We start from the raw sequence: 23,711 nt of genomic DNA on the forward strand, positions 1-23,711 counted from the left end.
CACATTCCAGCCAATCAGCAGCAGACCCTCCCTCCCAGACCCTCCTACCTCCTGGACAGCATCCATTTTAGATTCATTTGGAAGCTGCATTCTTAGTGAGAGGAGGGACAGTGTAGCTGCTGCTGATTTAATAAGGAAATCGATAGCTAGGCTAGTGTATTCAGTGTCCACTACAGTCCTGAAGGACTCATCTGATCTCTGCTGTAAGGACAGCACCCCAAAAAGCCCTTTTTAGGGCTAGAACATCAGTCTGCTTTTTTTTTTTCCTGTGTAATCTAATTGCAGTTGCCTGCCTGCCAGCGTGTGTGTCAGGCTCACAGCGTATACTGTGCCCAGTTGCCCAGTGCCACCACTCATATCTGGTGTAACAGTAGTGTACATTTAAAAAAAAAACACTTTTTTGACTGTGTTAAATAATAGCAGTCAGTTTCCTTCACACGTGTGCGTTTCAGTGCCTGCCTGTCAGGGCACAGTGTCACCCCAGTGCAACTCATATCTGGTGTAACAGTAGTGTAGATTTAAAAAAAAAACACTTTTTTGACTGTGTTAAATAATAGCAGTCAGTTTCCTTCACACGTGTGCGTTTCAGTGCCTGCCTGCCAGGGCACAGTGTCACCCCAGTGCAACTCATATTTGGTGTAACAGTAGTGTAGATTTAAAAAAAACCCACTTTTTTGACTGTGTTAAATAATAGCAGTCAGTTTCCTTCACACGTGTGTGTTTCAGTGCCTGCCTGCCAGGGCACAGTGTCACCCCAGTGCAACTCATATATGGTGTAACAGTAGTGTAGATTTTAAAAAAAACAACACTTTTTTGACTGTGTTAAATAATAGCAGTCAGTTTCCTTCACACGTGTGCATTTCAGTGCCTGCCTGCCAGGGCACAGTGTCACCCCAGTACAACTCATATCTAGTGTAACAGTAGTGTAGATTTAAAAAAAACAACACTTTTTTGACTGTGTTAAATAATAGCAGTCAGTTTCCTTCCCACGTGTGCATTTCAGTGCCTGCCTGCCAGGGCACAGTGTCACCCCAGTGCAACTCATATCTGGTGTAACCGTAGTGTAGATTTAAAAACAAAAACACTTTTTTGACTGTGTTAAATAATAGCAGTCAGTTTCCTTCACACGTGTGCGTTTCAGTGCCTGCCTGCCTGCCAGGGCACAGTGTCACCCCAGTGCAACTCATATCTGGTGTAACAGTAGTCTAGATTTAAATAAAACAACACTTTTTTGAATGTGTTAAATAATAGCAGTCAGTTTCCTTCACACGTGTGCGTTTCAGTGCCTGCCTGCCAGGGCACAGTGTCCTCCCAGTGCAACTCATATCTGGTGTAACAGTAGTGTAGATTTTAAAAAAACAACACTTTTTTGACTGTGTTAAATAATAACAGTCAGTTTCCTTCACACTTGTGCGTTTCAGTGCCTGCCTGCCAGGGCACAGTGTCACCCCAGTGCAACTCACATCTGGTGTAACAGTAGTGTAGATTTAAAAAAACAACACTTTTTTGACTGTGTTAAATAATAGCAGTCAGTTTCCTTCACACGTGTGCGTTTCAGTGCCTGCCTGCCTGCCAGGGCACAGTGTCACCCCAGTGCAACTCATATCTGGTGTAACAGTAGTGTAGATTTAAAAAAACAACACTTTTTTGACTGTGTTAAATAATAGCAGTCAGTTTCCTTCACACGTGTGTGTTTCAGTGCCTGCCTGCAAGGGCACAGTGTCACCCCAGTGCAACTCATATCTGGTTTAACAGTAGTGTAGATTTAAAAAAAAAAAAAACTTTTTTGACTGTGTTAAATAATAGCAGTCAGTTTCCTTCACACATGTGCATTTCAGTGCCTGACTGCCAGGGCACAGTGTCTCCCCAGTGCAACTCATATCTGGTGTAACAGTAGTGTAGATTTAAAAAAAATAAAAAAATTTGACTGTGTTAAATAATAGCAGTCAGTTTCCTTCACACATGTGCGTTTCAGTGCCTGCCTGCCAGGGCACAGTGTCCCCCTAGTGCAGCTCATATCTTGTGTAACAGTAGTGAAGATTTAAAAAAAACAACACTTTTTTGACGGTGTTAAATAATAGCAGTCATTTTTCTTCACACGTGTGCGTTTCAGTGCCTGCCTGCCAGGGCACAGTGTCACCCCAGTGCAACTCATATCTGATGTAACAATAATGTAGATTTAAAAAAAACAACACTTTTTTGACTGTGTTAAATAATAGCAGTCAGTTTCCTTCACACGTGTGCGTTTCAGTGCCTGCCTGCCAGGGCACAGTGTCACCCCAGTGCAACTCATATCTGGTGTAACAGTAGTGTAGATTTAAAAAAAAAAAAAACACTTTTTTGACTGTGTTAAATAATAGCAGTCAGTTTCCTTCACACGTGTGCGTTTCAGTGCCTGCCTGCCGGGGCACAGTGTCACCCCAGTGCAACTCATATCTGGTGTAACAGTAGTGTACATTTAAAAAAAAAAACACTTTTTTGACTGTGAAATAATAGCAGTCAGTTTCCTTCACACGTGTGCGTTTCAGTGCCTGCCAGGGAACAGTGCAACTCATATCTGGTGTAACAGTAGTGTACATTTAAAAAAAACAACACTTTTTTGACTGTGAAATAATAGCAGTCAGTTTCCTTCACACGTGTGCATTTCAGTGCCTGCCAGGGTACAGTGTCACCCCAGTGCAACTCATATCTGGTGTAACAGTAGTGTACATTTTAAAAAAACAACACTTTTTTTACTGTGAAATAATAGCAGTCAGTTTCCTTCACACGTGTGCGTTTCAGTGCCTGCCAGGGCACAGTGTCACCCCAGTGCAACTCATATCTGGTGTAACAGTAGTGTACATTTAAAAAAAACAAACACTTTTTTAACTGTGAAATAATAGCAGTCAGTTTCCTTCACGCGTGTGCGTTTCAGGGCCTGCCACCAGTGCAACTCATATCTGGTGTAACAGTAGTGTACATTTAAAAAAAAAAATACAATTTTGACTGTAATAGATTGAATAGCAGTTAGTTGTCTGCAAGCATGTGTGTCAGGCCTACAGCGTCTACTCTGCCAACTTCTGCCAGTGCACAGTGCCACTCATATCTGTTGTCACAGTAGCTTGCACACATAGTACCACTAATCGAAAAAAAAATGACAGGTAGAGGCAGGCCACCCCGCAGGGGCCGTCGTGGTCGTGGTGCTGTGATTCCCTTTGGCCCTAGAATAATGCCCAGTGTTCAGAGGCCACATACCCTGAACTCGAACAGTTCTGAGGACATAGTTGACTGGCTAACACAGGACACCCAATATTCTACAGCTTCCGCTCGGAACCTTGACGCACCATCCTCCTCCAGCTTAGCTTCGGGCACCTCTCAAGTTACCACACGCCCGCCTGCCGCCACCACCAACACTATCACCACAGCCACTTCACTTGATCTGTCAGAGGAGTTATTTACACATCAGTTGGAAGAAATGAGTGATAGTGATGCGCAATCATTATTGACAGAGGATGTAGATAACAGGGATATGTCTCAGTCAGGCAGCATTACACACATGGACGTACGGTGTGATGATGATGATGTTGTACCCGCTGCTGCTTCCTTTGTTGAGTTGTCAGATACAAGTGAAGCGGTTGATGATGACGATGCATCCGTGGATGTCACGTGGGTGCCCGCTAGAAGAGAAGAAGAACAGGGGGAAAGTTCAGATGGGGAGACAGAGAGGAGGAGGAGACGAGTTGGAAGCAGGGGGAGGTCGTCGCAAGGAGCTAGTGGCACAGTCAGACAACATGCATAGGTACCCGCTGCTGCTTCCTTTGCTAAGTTGTCAGATACAAGTGAAGCGGTTGATGATGACGATGCGTCCGTGGATGTCACGTGGGTGCCCGCTAGAAGAGAAGAAGTACAGGGGGAAAGTTCAGATGGGGAGAAAGAGAGGAGGAGGAGATGAGTTGGAAGCAGGGGGAGGTCGTCGCGAGGAGCTAGTGGCACAGTCAGACAGCATGCATCGGCACCCGGGGTCAGCCAGACAGCACGCCAATCAACGCATGCTGTTGCCACCACCAGAATGCCGTCATTGCAGAGCTCAGCAGTGTGGCATTTTTTTTGTGTGTCTGCCTCTGACAACAGCGATGCCATTTGCAACCTGTGCCAAAAGAAACTGAGTCGTGGGAAATCCAACACCCACCTAGGTACAACTGCTTTGCGAAGGCACATGATCGCACATCACAAACGCCTATGGGATCAACACATGAGTACAAGCAGCACACAAACTCAAAGCCGCCATCCTCCTCCTGGTCCAGCATCTTCAGCCACGTCAACCACTGCTGTCCTCCTTGCCCCCTCTCAACCATCCGCCACTCCATGTCTCATCTTCCCACAGTCAGTTGTCTGTCAAGGACATGTTTGAGCGTAAGAAGCCAATGTCACAAAGTCACCCCCTTGCCCGGCATCTGACAGCTGGCTTGTCTGAACTCTTAGCCCGCCAGCTTTTACCATACAAGCTGGTGGAGTCTGAGGCGTTCCAAAAATTTTTAGCTATTGGGACACCGCAGTGGAAGGTACCCAGACGAAATTTCTTTGCACAAAAGGCAATCCCCAACCTGTACTCGATTGTGCAAAAGGAAGTAATGGCATGTCTGGCACACAGTGTTGGGGCAAGGGTCCATCTGACCACTGATACCTGGTCTGCAAAGCATGGTCAGGGCAGGTATATCACCTACACTGCACATTGGGTAAACCTGCTGACGGCTGCCAAGCATGGAATGCGTGGCTCTTCAGAGGAGTTGGTGACACCGCCACGACTTGCAGGCAGGCCTGCTCCCACCTCCTTTACTCCTCCTACTCCATCCTCTTCCATAACCTCCTTGGCTTAGTCCTCTTCTGCTGCTGCATCTTGCTCCACATCAACGGCACCCCCCCAGCTCCCCAGGTACTATTCCACATCTTGGATATGGCAGTGTCATGCCGTCTTGGGGTTGACTTGCCTGAAAGCAGAGAGTCACACCGGACCAGCACTCCTGTCCGCCCTGAATGCACAGGTGGATCAGTGGCTGACTCCGCACCTACTGGAGATCGGCAAAGTGGTTAGTGACAATGGAAGAAATTTGGTGGCGGCATTGAAATTGGGCAAGTTGACACATGTGCCATGCATGGCACATGTGTGTAATCTGATCGTACAACGCTTTCTGCATAAGTACCCAGGCTTACAGGACGTCCTGAAGCAGGCCAGGAAGGTGTGTGGCCATTTCAGGAGTTCCTACACGGCCATGGCGCACTTTTCAGATATCCAGCGGCGAAACAACATGCCAGTGAGGTGCTTGATTTGCGACAGCCCGACACGTTGGAATTCAACACTCCTAATGTTCGACCACCTGATCCAACAAGAAAAAGCCGTTAATGACTATTTGTATGACCGAGGTGCAAGGACAGCCTCTGCGGAGCTGGGAATTTTTTTGCCACGTTACTGGACGCTCATGCGCAATGCCTGTAGGCTCATGCATCCTTTTGAGGAGGTGACAAACCTAGTCAGTCACACCGAAGGCACCATCAGCGACAGCATACCATTTGTTTTCTTCCTGGAGCGTGCCCTGCGAAGTGTGGTGGATCAGGCCGTAGATGAGCGTGAAGAGGAAGAGTTGTGGTCACACTCACCACCAGAAACAGCCTTATCAGCATCGCTTGCTGGACCTGCGGCAACGCTGGAAGAGGATTGTGAGGAAGAGGAGTCAGAGGAGGAATGTGGCTTTGAGTAGGAGGAGGAAGACCAACCACAACAGGCATCCCAGGGTGCTCGTTGTCACCTATCTGGTACCCGTGGTGTTGTACGTGGCTGGGGGGAAGAAGATACCTTCAGTGAGATCACTGAGGACGAAGAACGGGACATGAGTAGCTTGGCATCCAACCTTGTGCAAATGGGGTCTTTCATGCTGTCGTGCCTGTTGAGGGACCCTCGTATAAAAAGGCTGAAGGAGAATGACCTGTACTGGGTGTCCACGCTACTAGACCACCCGTATAAGCATAAAATGCCTGAAATGTTACAGAATTCCCGCAAGTCGGAAAGGATGCAGCAGTTCCAAAATAAATTAAAAAGTATGCTTTACACAGCGTATAAGGGTGATGTCACAGCACAACAGGGGAAGAGGTGAAAGTAATACTCCTCCTCCCACGACCACGCCGGCAAGGACAGGACGCTGTACAGACGTGTTGTTGATGGAGGACATGCAGAGCTTTTTAACTCCTACTAATCGCCACAGCCCTTCGGGGTCCACACTCAGAGAACGACTCGACCGACAGGTAGCAGACTACCTCGCCTTAACTGCAAATATCGACACTCTGAGGAGCGATGAACCCCTTGACTACTGGGTGTGCAGGCTTGGCCTGAGCTATCCCAATTTGCGATAGAACTTCTGGCCTGCCCCGCTTCAAGTGTCCTATCAGAAAGGACCTTCAGTGCAGCAGGAGGTATTGTCACTGAAAAGAGAAGTCGCCTAGGTCAAAAAAGTCAAAAAAGTCTAGATTACCTCACCTTTATTAAGATGAATGAGGGATGGATCCCGAAGGGACTGACAGTGGGCGATACATTCGACTAAAAAAGGCCTGATGAGATGAGCTGCCTTGGGCTAAAAATGGTCCAAACGCTGCTGTATTTTATCTCTGAATGCCAGATGACTTGCGTGACTTATCCGCCACCAACTAGGGTTCAAGCCGCAATGTTTTAGGGCACTTTCTGCCTGGGAAACAAACATCATTTTTTCTGGCTGCTGCTACAGCAGCGGCTGCTACAGTACCTAATTTTTCAGGCATGTGTACATGTCTAATTTTTCTGGCCTCTGGTGCTGCACTGTGGCTTCAAAAACCAAACCAAAAAAAGGCACATAACAGGGATTAAACTGATAGTAATAGTACTACTTAACACACCACTCCTATCTGGTGGCATATTAGATTGCACACGCAGTGCCCCAAATTTGAAGTAGGAGGTCCGACCAAGCAACTTTTTCCATCTCCCGGTTCCTAAAATCGATGCCATATACACATCCCCTGATAGGGGACGTAACAGGGATTAAACTGATAAGAATAGAACTACTTAACACACCACTCCTATCTGGTGGCACATTAGATTGCACGCGCAGTGCCCCAAATTTGAAGTAGGAGGACCGACCAAGCATCTTTTTCCATCTCTCGGTTCCTAAAATCAATGCCATATACACGTCCCCTGATAGGGGACGTAACAGGGATTAAACTGATAAGAATAGTACTACTTAAAGGACCAGTAAACACAGCATATTTGCATAATCAACAAATGCAAGATAACAAGACAATACAATAGCATTTACTCTGAATTTCAAATGAGTAGTAGATTATTTTCTAACACATTTTAAAGTTATGTATATTTCCACTCCCCCTGTATCATGTGATAGCAATCAGCCAATCACAAATGCATATACGTATAGTCTGAGTTCTTGCACATGCTCAGTAGGAGCTGGTGACTCAAAAAAAGTGTAAATATAAAAGACTGTGCACATTTTTTTTAATGGAAGTAAATTGGAAAGTTGTTTAAAATTGCATGCTCTATCTGAATCATGAAAATTTAATAAAGCCTGAGTGTCCCTTTAACACACCACTCCTATCTGGTGGCACATTAGATTGCATGCGCAGTGCCCCAAATTTGAAGTAGGAGGACCGACCAAGCATCTTTTTCCATCTCCCGGTTCCTAAAATCGATACCATATACACGTCCCCTGATAGGGGACGTAACAGGGATTAAACTGATAAGAATAGTACTACTTAACACACCACTCCTATCTGGTGGCACATTAGATTGCATGCGCAGTGCCCCAAATTTGAAGTAGGAGGACCGACCAAGCATCTTTTTCCATCTCCCGGTTCCTAAAATCGATGCCATATACACGTTCTCTGATAGGGGATGTAACAGGGATTAAACTGATAAGAATAGTACTACTTAAATCACCACTCCTATCTGGTGGCACATTAGATTGCATGCGCAGTGCCCCAAATTTGAAGTAGGAGGACCGACCAAGCATCTTTTTCCATCTCCCGGTTCCTAAAATCGATGCCATATACACGTCCCCTGATAGGGGATGTAACAGGGATTAAACTGATAAGAATAGTACTACTTAAAGGACCAGTAAACACAGCATATTTGCATAATCAACACATGCAAGATAACAAGACAATACAATAGCATTTACTCTGAATTTCAAATGAGTAGTAGATTATTTTCTAACACATTTTAAAGTTATGTATATTTCCACTCCCCCTGTACCATGTGATAGCAATCAGCCAATCACAAATGCATATACGTATAGTCTGAGTTCTTGCACATGCTCAGTAGGAGCTGGTGACTCAAAAAAAGTGTAAATATAAAAGACTGTGCACATTTTTTTTAATGGAAGTAAATTGGAAAGTTGTTTAAAATTGCATGCTCTATCTGAATCATGAAAATTTAATAAAGCCTGAGTGTCCCTTTAACACACCACTCCTATCTGGTGGCACATTAGATTGCACGCGCAGTGCCCCAAATTTGAAGTAGGAGGACCGACCAAGCATCTTTTTCCATCTCCCGGTTCCTAAAATCGATACCATATACACGTCCCCTGATAGGGGACGTAACAGGGATTAAACTGATAAGAATAGTACTACTTAACACACCACTCCTATCTGGTGGCACATTAGATTGCATGCGCAGTGCCCCAAATTTGAAGTAGGAGGACCGACCAAGCATCTTTTTCCATCTCCCGGTTCCTAAAATCGATGCCATATACACGTTCTCTGATAGGGGATGTAACAGGGATTAAACTGATAAGAATAGTACTACTTAAATCACCACTCCTATCTGGTGGCACATTAGATTGCATGCGCAGTGCCCCAAATTTGAAGTAGGAGGACCGACCAAGCATCTTTTTCCATCTCCCGGTTCCTAAAATCGATGCCATATACACGTCCCCTGATAGGGGATGTAACAGGGATTAAACTGATAAGAATAGTACTACTTAACACACCACTCCTATCTGGTGGCACATTAGATTGCACGGGCAGTGCCCCAAATTTGAAGTAGGAGGACCGACCAAGCATCTTTTTCCGTCTCCCGGTTCCTAAAATCGATGCCATATACACGTCCCCTGATAGGGGACGTAACAGGGATTAAACTGATAAGAATAGTACTACTTAACACAACACTCCTATCTGGTGGCAGTCAGAGGAGGAAGGTGGCTTTGAGGAGGTGGAAGACCAAACACAGCAGGCGTCCCAGGGGGCTTGTTGTGCCATGGGGGATGGTAATGCCATGGTCAGATATACAAATTGATTTTATTGGTCGGGTAACTAGATCATCAAGAGGTAACAAATACATGTTAACCGTGACATGACTGTTCACTAAATGGGTAGAGTGCATCAGTACACCTAACAATAGTGCTGAAACATGTGCAGCATTGCTCATCAACCATGTGTTTTCCAGATTTGGTTTGCCCCAAAAATCAAATCAGATCAGGGAACCAACTTCACTAGCGAAGTGATGACAAAAATGTGGAAAATACTAGGAGTAAAAAGAAAGCTCCATATTGCTTATAGAGCTGCCTCAAGTGGTGGTGTAGAGCGTTACAACCAGTGCATTGTTAAAATCCTCAAAAAGTTTGTGAGTGAAACGGGTAAAGATTAGTCTTAATGGTATTTAGAGCAAACCCAAGTAGTGCTACCAAGATGTCACCTTTTGAACTGATGACTGGTAGAAGAATGATTCTACCTCAGCATCTGCTGTACCGTACATCAGACCAAAACTTGATAAACGCTGCCAATACCCATCAATATGTGGAGAACCTAAGAAAGCACCTGCAATATGCATTTGCATTTGCTCAAAGGAACTTAGAGAAAGCTGCAACTGCCACTAAAACCTATTATGATCTCAAAACGTCCAAAAAAGAATATAAAATAAATGATAAAGTTTATCTTTATAACTTTGGGAGAGATCAGGTTAGGGAGAAGAAATTTCTTCCATCATGCAAAGGTCCTTTTGTTGTTACTGACAAAATATCTCTGGTGGCCTATAAAATAAGAATCCCCAAAAATTAAAGTTTCATAGATAAATGGGTCCATATCAATCAGCTGCGAGCATGCCATCCTAGGTCCCAACTACAAGTCATAGAGGGTGAATGAAGTGTCATATCCCCAAATGAAATAAAGACATACTGTAGCTTAAAGATGCCTAACTGATAAACATGAAGGTTCAAAAATGACGGACTCTCTACATGAGAGACTGTCTATGATGTATACGGCCAACATCCTCACCGAGTACCACTGACTTTGATCCAATTCAAATACATGTGTCCTACATATATTTGAATTTGAAAGGGGGAATTATGTCAGGGTACAGGTCAATGACATATATGTATATATATATATATATACTAATATATATATATATATATAAATGAAAATAATATGAAAAGGATGTGTGTATATAGGAGGCTGTCTATTTTATCAGATGTGCTGTAGAATAGCATTTCTGATGTAAAGGATTGATTTAAAACCCATAATCAGTCCTCCCCCACTTTTTCAATTACACAGGACACTCACAAAGATTACTTCAAAAGAGACATTTGTAGCTAGAGTGTGAAAATTAAGTCCATACCAGATTTGTAATTAAAGTTTCCCTCTGACACTGAAACATTTGCTTCTTAATTAGGAAATGCAAATTTCATAGCACTCTGTACCCCATACAGTGAATGGGGACGAGATGTCTGGAATCTCTCTTTCAGGCCTGATGAGACTCGTGCGGAGGAGCAGTGGGGTTTGAAGAAATGGCTTTTAACAGCTGCCTGTTAAGTAACCCCTAAACTAAAGGCACATTTTAAGATGTAACTTTGAAATACAGCAAATAAACACTTTTTTTAATGTATGCCTTAGAATGTATTAAATATAGAAATTTGGGAAATTGTCTGATTCTCTATTATTACATGGGTATTTGCTAAACTTGGTAGGTAACTATTTTAGTCGGTCTAAAATGTTTAATAACCTCTGTATTGTTTTTATTTTTCAGACATATAATTTCAGATCCACATAGAAATATATGTGTATATTTTGAAAGCATAAAATGTCTTGGCATCTGTATTGTTTTGGGAATGTTTATGGAACTAAAGGGAAGTGATAAATGACACTTATTTTATTTCAGCTGGACCATAGAGGAATTCATGCAGGCAGAACTTGTTGGAGATGTAGAACAGGCTGTATTTGTGTAAATGCATGTATAACAAATGTATAAATACCATTAATTTCAGAATAGTTAGCAGTATTGATTTGTTTTAATATAGTATAATGCTAAAGACACATGATGTTTCATATTAAAATAATCAGAATAAATATTGTGACCTAGCCCAATGCATAATGAACATAGAACTTATTGATGTAAGGAAATTATGGCATTTATTACACATTTTAAAGAAATATTTTCTTTCAATGTTGGATAGTAAATGTATTGCTGTGTTTGTTTGTCATGCTGCCCCCCGGTGTTATGATGCGAGAACTATAGCCAGAAGGCTTTTTAGGCTGTTAAAAATAAGATATTCCAGATATCCAATCAGAAGGGACAAGGCTTCCGTTTGGGCGTTTCCAATCCTCACCAATGATGGAAACATATATAGGTAAGGTAAGAGAGAGGAATGGACAGATTCTGCTGAGCTGATTTTTATAACTGGTGTGCTGGGCGTGAGATACCATTTTACTTTGGAAAAGCTGATCTACCCTTTTCTCATTGATTGCAAAATATACTTATTGGTATTTCTGAGGTGAGATTAAACCTGCTGAAAGATATTGGATATCGATTGGTGGTCATCCTGGTAATGTATTAAAAGATTTGGGGTAGAGTGAAGAGAGAAAATTGTATTTTAAAGCTAGTATTCATAGCCTTGAATAGCTCTTAGCTTGCCTTTTTGTATGCAAACATTTAAAGTAAACATTCATTATTGCTGTATGTAGCAGATTTAAAGAAATAGTTTGTATTTAAAGTTAGTATTTCATAGCCTGTGTATTGTTAAACACATATCATTGATGCTAAGTAAATTATCTGTGAAAAGTTTGATATTGTAAAGTAGAATTGTGTTAGAGTAAAGCGTGGGTAAATAGCTGAGTATTTTACTTAGAATCCCATTGTGTTAATTGAATGAAAGGCTATTTGTAAATAAGGCTGGTTTTAAAGGTAAACATTTATGAGTTTTGTAAGAAGTATAGCATATCTTAATAGTCTTTTTAAACGTATATAATATTGTGTCATAATCTGGTATTACAAATATATTCCAATATGCTCATAGATATTAACTAAAAAAAAAAGAATTCAGATATTTATATTAATTTAATGGTTTCTAGTAGATTCATATTGATTGAGGGTTGATATTTTTAAAGGATAATTATTAAATACATTGTATTATAACCCTGCCATAGGCTGATATATTATTTGGAGAGCACTACTGAAGATTCTTATAAATATACTGACATTAACTACTGGGTCTGGGTGAGCTTTAGGTATTTGAGCGTAGATGTGGATATTTGTGGCGCAATGGAAACTTGTAATAGCAGCGTTAGGGAAAATGAAGCATTATGGCACATACTGATGCTATTTGAGTCATAACGCACAACTCGTAATCTGGCTGAGTGTTAGGAAAATGAAGCGTTATGGCACATACCAATGCTATTTGAGTCATAACGCACAACTCGTAATCTGGCTGGAAGATGATACACAATAATAGTCAGTCTTTTGCTGAGCCATGACTTTTAACCCCTGGAATAAGAAAGTACACAAAAAAACGTATTAAGCAAACAAAAGACACATGTACACACACATAACATATTGATACACGTACTAATCCCAGCGCAATTTCACTTATTGCTCTCTTACAAACACGTGCACACATGCGTACACATGAATATATGCATACTCACATGTGAGAACATACAACAGGAAACTTGACTACCTAAACCAGTGCTCAAAACTGTCTTGCATTTGCAGGGCTCTCACAGTTTGAAAGCAATTCCTCCCTAACGCTTCCCTCACTCTTTCTACATTATAAATGTCCCTGGTTCACAAATTGTAGCCAGAGGCCACCAAGTCATACCCATAGACTGCCCTGAAATCCAAACCATCCATGCCTACTCTTTCTCGTAGATTTATCAAGCAGCGGATGCTACAATGTACCACACGAAGTTTCAGGTCCGCCTGAAACTTAAGCTAAGAAGCAGCGGTTGCTCCTTAACTCATCTGCCACCTCTGAGGTGGCGGACTGCAGTCATCCCGATACGTTTGGGATGATTGACAGCCCCTGCTAGTGGCCGCTTGGCCACAAATGTGCAGGGGGCAGCATTGCACAAGCATTTCACCAGAAATGCTTGTGCAATGTCATTTATCGATGTCGGGTGGACATGAGCCGCTACAAGCAGCATCTGGGTAATGTTAGGAGAGAGAATTATAGCAGACTGTGGCTCAGAAGTAGACATGCCTCAATTGTCTTTCTCTATGAAAGAACAGCCTTTGTTCTTTAGAAATATCCTTTGGTCCATCATTAACATCTATTTGTTGGGCTGCCAAAGACCACTCTCTTTAGCTTGTTTTCCTTGATATCACAGAACAAGCAAATAAAAGTGCAAATGTTCTGTCATAATATATGTAGCTATTTGCACATATTTTGTGTTTATATCTTCTAAACACAGATATATTACTCAATGTTCCACTCCACTCTCTACATAAAGTTTTACAGTTTAAATACACTAACTAAAAAAAAAAATCTTTAAGATATTGGGAGATTTAAGTCAAAGGGACATTAAACTGCTGGGCACAACTAAGTATAAAAATGTGGAGCTTTACTAACCAGGTCTTAAAAAAAAGAACAGAAATAGTAAAAATGTTCCTACCACCTTTTAAAGGGATATTTGTTCTTGAATTATTCTTGGCTGTGGGTAATGTGACGGACACCGGCTACCCCGACTGGGTAACTCCGCCAAGAGGGTCCTTCCTGTACCAGGAAATTGTAGCTATAGAGTGGAGAAAAGTGATTATAGCCAGAGCCCACCCAAATACCCAGACAAGACCAGTATTCAGGTGAAAACACTAACAGACTTTATTGTGAAACACATTGATAAGGGTCTTATCTGATCCCCAGATCTCCCGCGATTCCCACCCCTCCAGACAGACTGGTGACCCCATAGGAGCCATAGTTCCATAGAGCCCCCTTAATACCTAGGTCACGGTTTTGGGGTAATCCCGAGGGAGCGGCGGCTATTCCCGGGTACCAGTGGGGAGCTCCAGGCCACAAGGTGTCCCAGTCCAAAAAGCGACATGATCTGTTGCTGATCAAAGGTACAATGGGTAAGCCAGGGGAAGTAGGAGTTGTAGGGGGTTCAAAACAACCCCAAGTTCCCAAAAGAGCTTCTTTCCAGCAATCACCCCACCTCTTGCCCTCTATGGGAAGTACCAATTCCCAAAAGAGCGGAGCTCTGGGACATAGGGCTGCTGGAGTGACCTAGGCTAAAGGTCACCGGGATTCCTGGGTAGCCCTGCCGGCTAGTAGTTCCATAAGCCCGACCAGCCGAGAAGGGGTCAGGCAGTAAGTAATCAGCTCTTCCAAGTGGTGGTATAAACAGTGAGAACACAAGGAGTTAGGGATATTGTGTAAGCCACAACAGTGAGCCAGGTAGTAGGGGGGTGGGGGTAGCCTTGGCAGCCTGGTATCTGTGACAATAATTATCTCATTTTACCTGCTAGAGTGTATTTAAGGGACAGTAAAGTCAAAATTAAACTTTCATAATTTAGATAGAGCATGCAATGTTAATCAACTTTGTAATTTATTTCTATAATTTAAATTACTTCATTCTCTTGGTATCCTTTGTTGAAAAGCATACCTAGGTAGGCTCAGGAAAATCAATGTACATTAATGCCTCTTGTCATTGTCACCAGTAGTGCAATGCTGTTCCTTCAACAAAGCATACCAAGAGAATGAAGCAATCTGCCTCACTCTACACGACTCTCCCCTAGTTTTCAAACTTTCAAGCACTCCTTAAAGACTCTACTGTTCAGGGATGCATTAATATACACTAACATTTTCCTATCTTAGTCCCTCTTATCCTTTAGCTATCCCATTGAACCCCGTTAGCAGGTAAGCCTAGGAGCCCAGCTGCTTTGTGGATCACTTTCATGAGAGAAGATTTACAACAGTGAAACTCTTGGCAGGGCCCTCTATCCCTTTATCTCCCATCACTGTCACCTTGCATATTAGACCCATGTCTTTAGCGCTGCAGAACCTGTTGGTGCTCTACAAATAACTAATAATAAGAAGAAGAAGAAAAATGTGATAATAGAAGTAAATTGGAAAGTTGTTAAAAATGGTATGTTCTGACTTAATCATTAAAATTAAATTTTTACTTTACTGTAAATACACTCCATCAGTTAAAATTAGGTAATTATTGCTATAAAAAAATGGTTTCATGTCCTTTTAAAGTGTTTACATATAGGATCCTTTATTTTTATATTGTCATTTGAAATATATATTTTAGCTATACTAAATAGGTAAATACAGCAGTGATGGCTATAGAAAAGCTATTTAAACAAGAGAATTCCACCGCCCACTGAGCCTTGGGAGACCACGGCCCATTTGAAAGGGTTAATCAGCACAAGCTTTGAATACAATCCCTGAGTACATATGGTCTAGATTCTAGAAACCTGTTTGTGAAAGTAATATATATAGCTGAAAAAACTTTCCACAACATTTCTGTACGGAAATTGTAAAATTCATAAAGATTTGTAACTAGCCCTTTGTAACAGCAAGTTCTGCTCCATTATAATAGCTGTTCATATAAAACAAACTAACTGGAGGATGCTAATAATTTCCTCAGCATTTATCAATAATCAGGTGCAGTATTAAAGGCTTTAATAATTAATATTACTCAAAAATAAATATAGAAAATTATTAATACATTTTAAAAAAACAAAATTTATGCTTACCTGATAAATGTATTTATTTCCGGATATGGTGAGTCCACGGCTTGAGTAATTACTGTTGGGAATATCACTCCTTGCCAGCAGGAGGAGGAAAAGAGCACCACAGTTAAACTGCTAAGTATCACTCCCTTACCCACAACCCCCAGTCATTCGACCCAAGGGAAATGGATAAAAAAAGAGTAACACAAGGTGTAGAGGTGCCTGAGGTTAAAGTCAAAATAACAATTGTCTTAAAAAAAATGATGGGGTCATGGACTCACCATATCCGGAAAGAAATACATTTATCAGGTAAGCATACATTTTGTTTTTCTTTCCTAAGATATGGTGAGTCCACGGCTTGAGTAATTACTGTTTGGAACCAATACCCAAGCTAGAAGACATGGATAAATAGGGAGGGACAAGACAGGCAGTCCTAAACAGAAGGCACCACCGCTTGAAGAACCTTTCTCCCAAAAGAAGCCACAGCCGATGCAAATTTGGAAAATGTATGTAGAGAAGACCAAGTAGCAGCCTTGCAAATTTGTTCCATAGAAGCTTCATTTTTGAAAGCCCAAGAAGAGGAAACCGCTATTGTGGAATGAGCCATAATTCTCTCAGGAGGCTTCTGTCCAGCAGTCTCATAAGCCAAACAAATTATACTTTGTAACCAAAAAGAAAGAGTAGTAGCAGTAGATTTCTGACCTTTACATTTCCCAGAGAAACAGACAAAAAGGGCAGAGGACTGGCGAAAATCCTTAGTCGCCTCTAAGTAGAATTTAAGAGCACATACAACATCCAAATTGTGTAACAAATGTTCTTTTGAAGAAGAAGGATTAGGACACAGAGAGGGAACAACAATTTCCGGATTGATATTTCTATTAGAAACAACCTTAGGAAGGAAACCTAACTTAGTACGAAGAACCGCCTTATAGGCATGAAAAATATGATAAGAGGAATCACACTGCATAGCTGTGAGTTCCAAGACTCTTCGAGCAGAAGAGATAGCAACAAGAAACAAAACCTTCCAAGATAACAACTTAAAGGGACAGTTTACTCAAAAATTTTCTCCTCTTTAATTTGTTCCCAATGATCCACTTTACCTGCTGGAGTGTATTAAATTGTTTACAATTAGCTCCTTTACCCTTATATTGGCATTTGAAATAGTTGATTTAGCATGTGGTATCCCCACCTATTCTGAAAGTTTGTGGCCGCAGGTCCAAACTATAGATAAGCTTTGTAAACACAGCCAGCAGAAGAAATTTACAATCCCAGTAGGATATAGCAGAGATAAGGTAATAAAATGTTGATTTTCCATTGTTCTCTCCAAGTACTGGTGATTTGTTTTATGGACAGATATAAGATAAAGAAACAGGTATATGTACACAATGTGATACAGTAATGAGATCTGATTATACCTACAAGCTCAACCCATTTTATTAGGTTGTGGCTTCAAAACACAAAATCAGAGCTTTAATATACACAAATAAACCTTAAAAAGCTAATATCCATACATTTTTTACTCTGCAGTTGGAAAAAAAAGCAATTGTAAACACATTAAGGGAAAAACTATTTTACAGTATACTGCCCCTTTAATGTCTATGGAATGCAACGGCTCAAACGGAGCCAGCTGTAAAACATTGAGAACAAGGTTAAGGCTCCAATGAGGAGCAACAGACTTAAAGACAGGCCTGATTTTGACCAAGGCCTGATAAAAAGATTGCACATCTGGTACATTCGCCAAACGTTTATATAGTAAAACTGATAAAGCAGAAATCTGACCCTTCAGGGTACTGACTGACAATCCCTTCTCCAGGCCTCCCTGAAGAAAAGATAAAATTCTAGGAATTCTAATTCTACTCCAAGAGTAGCCCTTAGATTCACACCAATAAAGATATTTACACCATATCTTATGGTAAATCTTTATAGTAACAGGCTTGCGAGCCTGAATCATGGTCTCAATGACCGACTGAGACAAACCACGCTTAGACAGAATTAAGCATTCAATCTCCAAGAAGTCGGCTCAGAGAAACAAGATTTGGATGAAGGAAGGGACCCTGAATCAGGAGGTCCTTCCTCAGAGGTAGTCTCCAAGGCAGATGACATTTCCACTAGGTCTGCAAACCAGATCCTGCGAGGTCACGCAGGGGCTATTAGAATCACTGATGCCCTCTCCTGTTTGATACAAGCAATGACTTGTGGAAGGAGAGCAAATGGAGTAAACAGGTATGCCAACCTGAAAACCCAAGGAACCCCCATAGCATCTATCAGGACGGCATGCGGATCTCTTGACCTTGAACTGTACCTTGGAAGCTTGGCATTCTGACGGGACGCCATCAGATCTAATGCCGGCACCCCCCATTTGAGGACTAAGCTGGAAAACACCTCCGGATGGAGTTCCCACTCCCCGGGATGAAAGGTCTGTCTGCTCAGAAAGTTCGGTTCCCAGTTGTCTACTCCTGGAATGTGGATGGAAGATAGTCAGCAATTATGGGTCTCTGCCCACTGAAGAATCAGTGTAACCTCCTTCATGGCTAAAGAACTCAGAGTTGCTCCCTGGCGATTGATGTAAGCCACAGAGGTTATTTTATCTGACTGGAACCTGATAAACCGGGCTGAGGACAACTGAGGCCAAGCCAATAGAGCATTGTAAATCCCCCTCAACTCCAAGATGTTGATGGGAAAAGCAGACTCCTCCTGAGTCCAAAGACCCTGAGCTTTTAACGAGTTCCAGACTGCTCCCCAGTCCAGCAGGCTGGCATCCGTGGTCTCGATCACACAGAAAGGTCTCCAAAAGCATGTGCCCTGAGACAGATGTTCCTGAGAAATCCACCATGGGAGAGAGTCCCTTGATGACTAATCTAATTCTATTCTCTGAGATAGATCCACATGGTCACCATTCCATTGTCTGAGCATGCACAACTGGAGAGCTATCAAATGGAATCGAGCAAAAGGAATGATGTCCATGGAAGCCACTATCAGACCGATAACCTCCATACATTGACCCACTGAAGGATAAGCAGTAGCCTGAAGAGAGAGGCAAGAGGAAATGATTTTGTTTTTCCTGACTTCTGTAAGAAAAATCTTCATCAATAGAGAATCTATTATGGTCCCTAAGAACACTAGGGGAGCTTTTTTCCAGATTAACATTCCAACTGTGGGAACGAAGAAAAGACAACAATATCTCTGTATGAGATTTTGCTTGTTGAAAAGATGGCACCAGAACCAATATGTCATCCAGGTAGGGTGCCACAGCAATTCCATGAGAATGGATCACTGCCAAAAGAGCCTGTAAAACCTTTGAAAACATTCTGGGAGCCATGGCTAGACCAAATGGAAGGGCCACAAACTGGAAATGTTTGTCCAGAAAGGCAAATCTCAGGAATCTGTGATGGTCCCTGTTAATAGGAACATGAAGATATGCATCCTGTAGGTCTATGGTTGTCATGAACTGACTCTCTTGTACTAAAGGAAGAATGGAGCATATAGTCTCCATCTTGATGGATGAAACTTTGAGAAACTTGTTTAGACACTTCAAGTCTAGAATGGGACGGAAAGATCCCTCTTTTTTGTGAACCACAAATAGTTTGGAGTAGAACCAGAGACCCTGTTCCTGCACTGGAACTGGAACTATCACTCCCAGGGAGGAAAGATGTTGTATGCATTTCAAGAATGCCTCACTCTTTGTCTGGTCTGCAGATAATCTTGAAAGAAGGAATCTTCCTCTGGGAAGAAAAGTCTTGAATTCCAATTTGTAACCCTGGATACTATGTCCATAGTCCACGGATCTGGGACATCTCGTATTCAGGCTTGAGAGAACTGAGAAAGTCTGCCCCCCCCACCTGATCCAATCCAGGATCGGGGGTTAACCCTTCATGCTGATTTGGAATCAGCTGCGGGTTTCTTTGATTGAGAAGAAGGGTAAGGCTCTCCTCTGAAGTTACGAAAGGAACGAAAATTACTCTGACGTCCTTTAGGCCAATTCTTCTTATCTTGAGGTAGAAAAGACCCTTTTCCACCCATAATATCAGAGATAATTTCTGCCAAACCGAGTCCAAACAAGGTTTTGCCCTTGTAAGGAATTGCCAGAAGCTTGACTTTAGAAGAAACGTCCGCAGACCAGGATTTCAACCATAACGCCCTGCAGGCTAGGACAGCGAAACTAGAAGTTTTAGCTCCTAGACTAACAACCTGTAAAATGGCATCTGCAATAAAGGAATTGGCCAACTTAAGAGCTTTAATCCTATCTTGAATTTCATCCAAGGAAGTCTCTACTTAAAGAGAATCAGACAAGGCATTGAACCAATAAGATGCCATACTAGTCACGGTGGCAATACACACCGCAGGTTGCCATTAGAGACCTTGATGAACATAAATCTTTTTCAAATAGGCCTCCAGCTTCTTGTCCATTGGATCCTTAAAAGAGCAGCTATCCTCAATAGGAATAGTGGTTCTTTTAGCAAGAGTGGAAAAAGCCCCTTCAACTTTGGGTACAGTATACCAAGGGTCTTTAATGGAGTCCTCGAAAGGAAATATTTTCTTAAAAATTGGAGATGGGGAAAAATAAACCCCTGGTTTCTCCCACTCCTGTGAGATAATCTCCTAAACACGGTCGGGCACAGGAAAACCTCCAAAGTGGAAGGTTCATCAAAGAAACTATTTAAGTTTACTAGAATTTTTAGGAGTGATAACGACAGGGGTATCAGAGCCAGCTTAAATCTGAAGGATACCACCTCAGTCTCAGAAGAAGGAATTATACTGTCCAAATCTGAGATTTCACCTTCAGAAAGGACAGGCACCTTACTTTCTGAATTTCCAAATTTCTTCTTGTGTTTTCCCTGTAATCTGGGAATGGCAGTTTATGCCCCAGATACCACTGAAGATACCTGGGCAGCAATTTCTGCTTTTAAATAAACTCCACTAGGAGTTATAGAAGAACCGCAGTTCACGGCATGTGACACCATTAAGGCTTGGGACGTAGCAGGAGAAAGCTGAGGAATTATTTTAACAGCATCATCCTGAGAGACATTAGGCCCAAAAATGTTACCATTATTTTGCAAGGTTTTCTTGACACATGAAGAACAAAATTGCATAGGAGCTGCAATTGGTGCATCTAAACATAATAAGCATGAATTCATGAGAGCAGGGTCTTGCTCCATATCAGACATGTTGATAAACAGTAAAAAAAACTTGTACAGATAAGTTTCAAAGATTTTAATATTCAAATTTATCCCAAATTAGGATCGATCCCAAGTTAAAATTATGTGAGAAAAGTTAAGAAAAAACATTTAATAAACATCAAATACATTTCTAAAATACCCCTCAGGCAACCGCACACCTCAATTACTGAGGTGCCTTACTGTACCAATTAAGACTGGATCACCCAGAAATGGAGAAAAACTACTTTTTTCTCAGAAACATTATGAAGTAAAGCCAGTCATATGACCGCAACTGCCAAGTTCAAATTACTGCTGTGACACAGAGAGGCACTATTTCCTGGTACACTGAGTACCAGAAATCACAGTTTTTTCAAACCTGATGTAAAAATGTTGCATCATTTTATTTTAAAGCAAAGGGGAAATGAATAAGCTGCTGAAATAGAAAATTCAGCCTTACTTTCAGTTTAAACTTGTATTGTTTTATCAAGTATATACGTATCAGAAAATAAAGCCTAATAAAAACATTTTGCCCTTTCTTTTTAAAAGAGTTTAAATGTTAGTCTCACACATGCTACAGTGCCTGCTTCATGCCCCAGTGTAACCCATACAACAGGATTATCTATGTCCCAATAAAAAAAGCAGTGTCTTTTAATTTGTTAAGTGCATGGTCTTCCTAACTGGAAGAAAAAGCACTTACCTGCTTTGCTGTCCGGCATGTAGACAGTTACAAGGTATGAGAGGACACAGTTCCTCACAGAGACCTTTGAAAAAGAAAGAACAGAGTAGCCAACTCTGGCTTTCTAAACTAGGGCAACAATTGTTAGGAAAACGCAGTAAGTACCTCTTTACAAGTTACTAACTGCTTTAAAGCCACCACTACCTGACTGCAAGGAATGACATGGAATACAACTATACCCCAAAACATGCTTGTAGATTAAATAAAAAATTTTCTTCAGACACCTAAACTTCACTTCCTCCATGCACCGAAGGCAAAGAGAATGACTGGGGGTTGTGGGTAAGAGAGTGATACTTAGCAGTTTAACTGTGGTGCTCTTTGGCTCCTTCTGCTGGCCAGGAGTGATATTCCCAACAGTAATTACTCAAGCCTTGGACTCACCATATCTTAGGAAAGAAAGTATAACTGAGTGGAGCATCCAATCAGACACTTTGCTTTGCTTATACTATTTCATGAAAATTATTGTCTCCCGGATTCTACTTGTGGACTGTTGGAAGTGCGTCTTCAGGGAGCTTAGCTCCATCCTGGTTCTGACACGCTGAACTCGGAGGATACAGGTTAGAAAAAAAAAAAGACATATGTTATGCACGCAATGTGAAAAAGCATAAAAAATATCCATAGAATATTATCTGTTATCTGTAAATAATAATCCTTTTGAAGTATATATCAGTTTTTTTATATATAAATTAAACTCATTTAAAATAATGACATACAAGCCCTGGGGGTAATGTCATTACTTAAAAGAACGAAAGGTTCTGCCAACACAGGAACATACAGATAATAAAACTGTGAGCAGTTTTATAAGCCAAGAAACAAATTACAAGTTAAAACTTTTTTAATTATTCATATGTTTATATATGTTCTCAAAAAAAGTAAAAATCTTTTGGTAAAAAAAATAACATAAGCGATATACATGTGATACCTTTAATAGCTAACTAACACCTATATTACGAGTTATGCGCACTATAGGAAAATTAATGACCGCAACAAAAGTTGCATTATTTAACCCCCTAAAGCACAGTCATTACAAGTTTTCAAACAGCTGCTTTGTGCATGCGATATGGTTGCGTTGAACTCCATACCGCACACAATCCAATCGCTGTTTTGACATGCTCGTGCATGCTTCCCCTATAGACATCAATGGGGAGAGCAGGCAAAAAAAAAGTCTAACACCTGCGATCACGGAATGAAAAGCTCCGTAATGCATCCCCATTGATGTCTATGGGGGTAAAAAAAAAAACTAACATAAACCCCTAGTCTAAACACCCCTAATCTGCTGCCCCAGACATCGCCGACACCTACATAATGTTATTAACCCCTAATCTGCTGCTCCCGATATCGCTGCCACCTAAATAAAGCTATTAACCCATAATCTGCCAACCCCTACATCGCCGCCACTTTACTAAAGTTATTAACCCCTATTCCCCTGGACCCCAATATCGCCCACACTATAATAAATCTATTAACCCCTATTCTGCCACTCTCAGACATCGTCACCACTAAATAGAGTTACTAACCCCTAAACCTCTGGCCTCCCACATTACTGCCACTAAATAAACCTATTAACCCCTAAACCACCAGCCCCCTACATCGCAACAACCTAAATTAAACTATATATTAACCCCTAAACCTAACCCTAACGTAACCCTAACCCTAAACCTAACCCTAACCCTAACACCCCCTAACTTTAATATAATTAAAATAGACCTACATTAAACTTACAATTATGAACTAAATAATATCTATTTTAAACTAAATACTTACCTGTGAAATAAAGCCTAAGCTAGCTACAATATAACTAATTATAATAAGCTAGCTTAGGTTTTATTTTTACTTCACAGGTAAGTTTGTATTTATTTTA

This window comes from Bombina bombina, chromosome 3, assembly GCF_027579735.1.
Source record: "Bombina bombina isolate aBomBom1 chromosome 3, aBomBom1.pri, whole genome shotgun sequence".
NCBI classification, from domain to species: domain Eukaryota; kingdom Metazoa; phylum Chordata; class Amphibia; order Anura; family Bombinatoridae; genus Bombina; species Bombina bombina.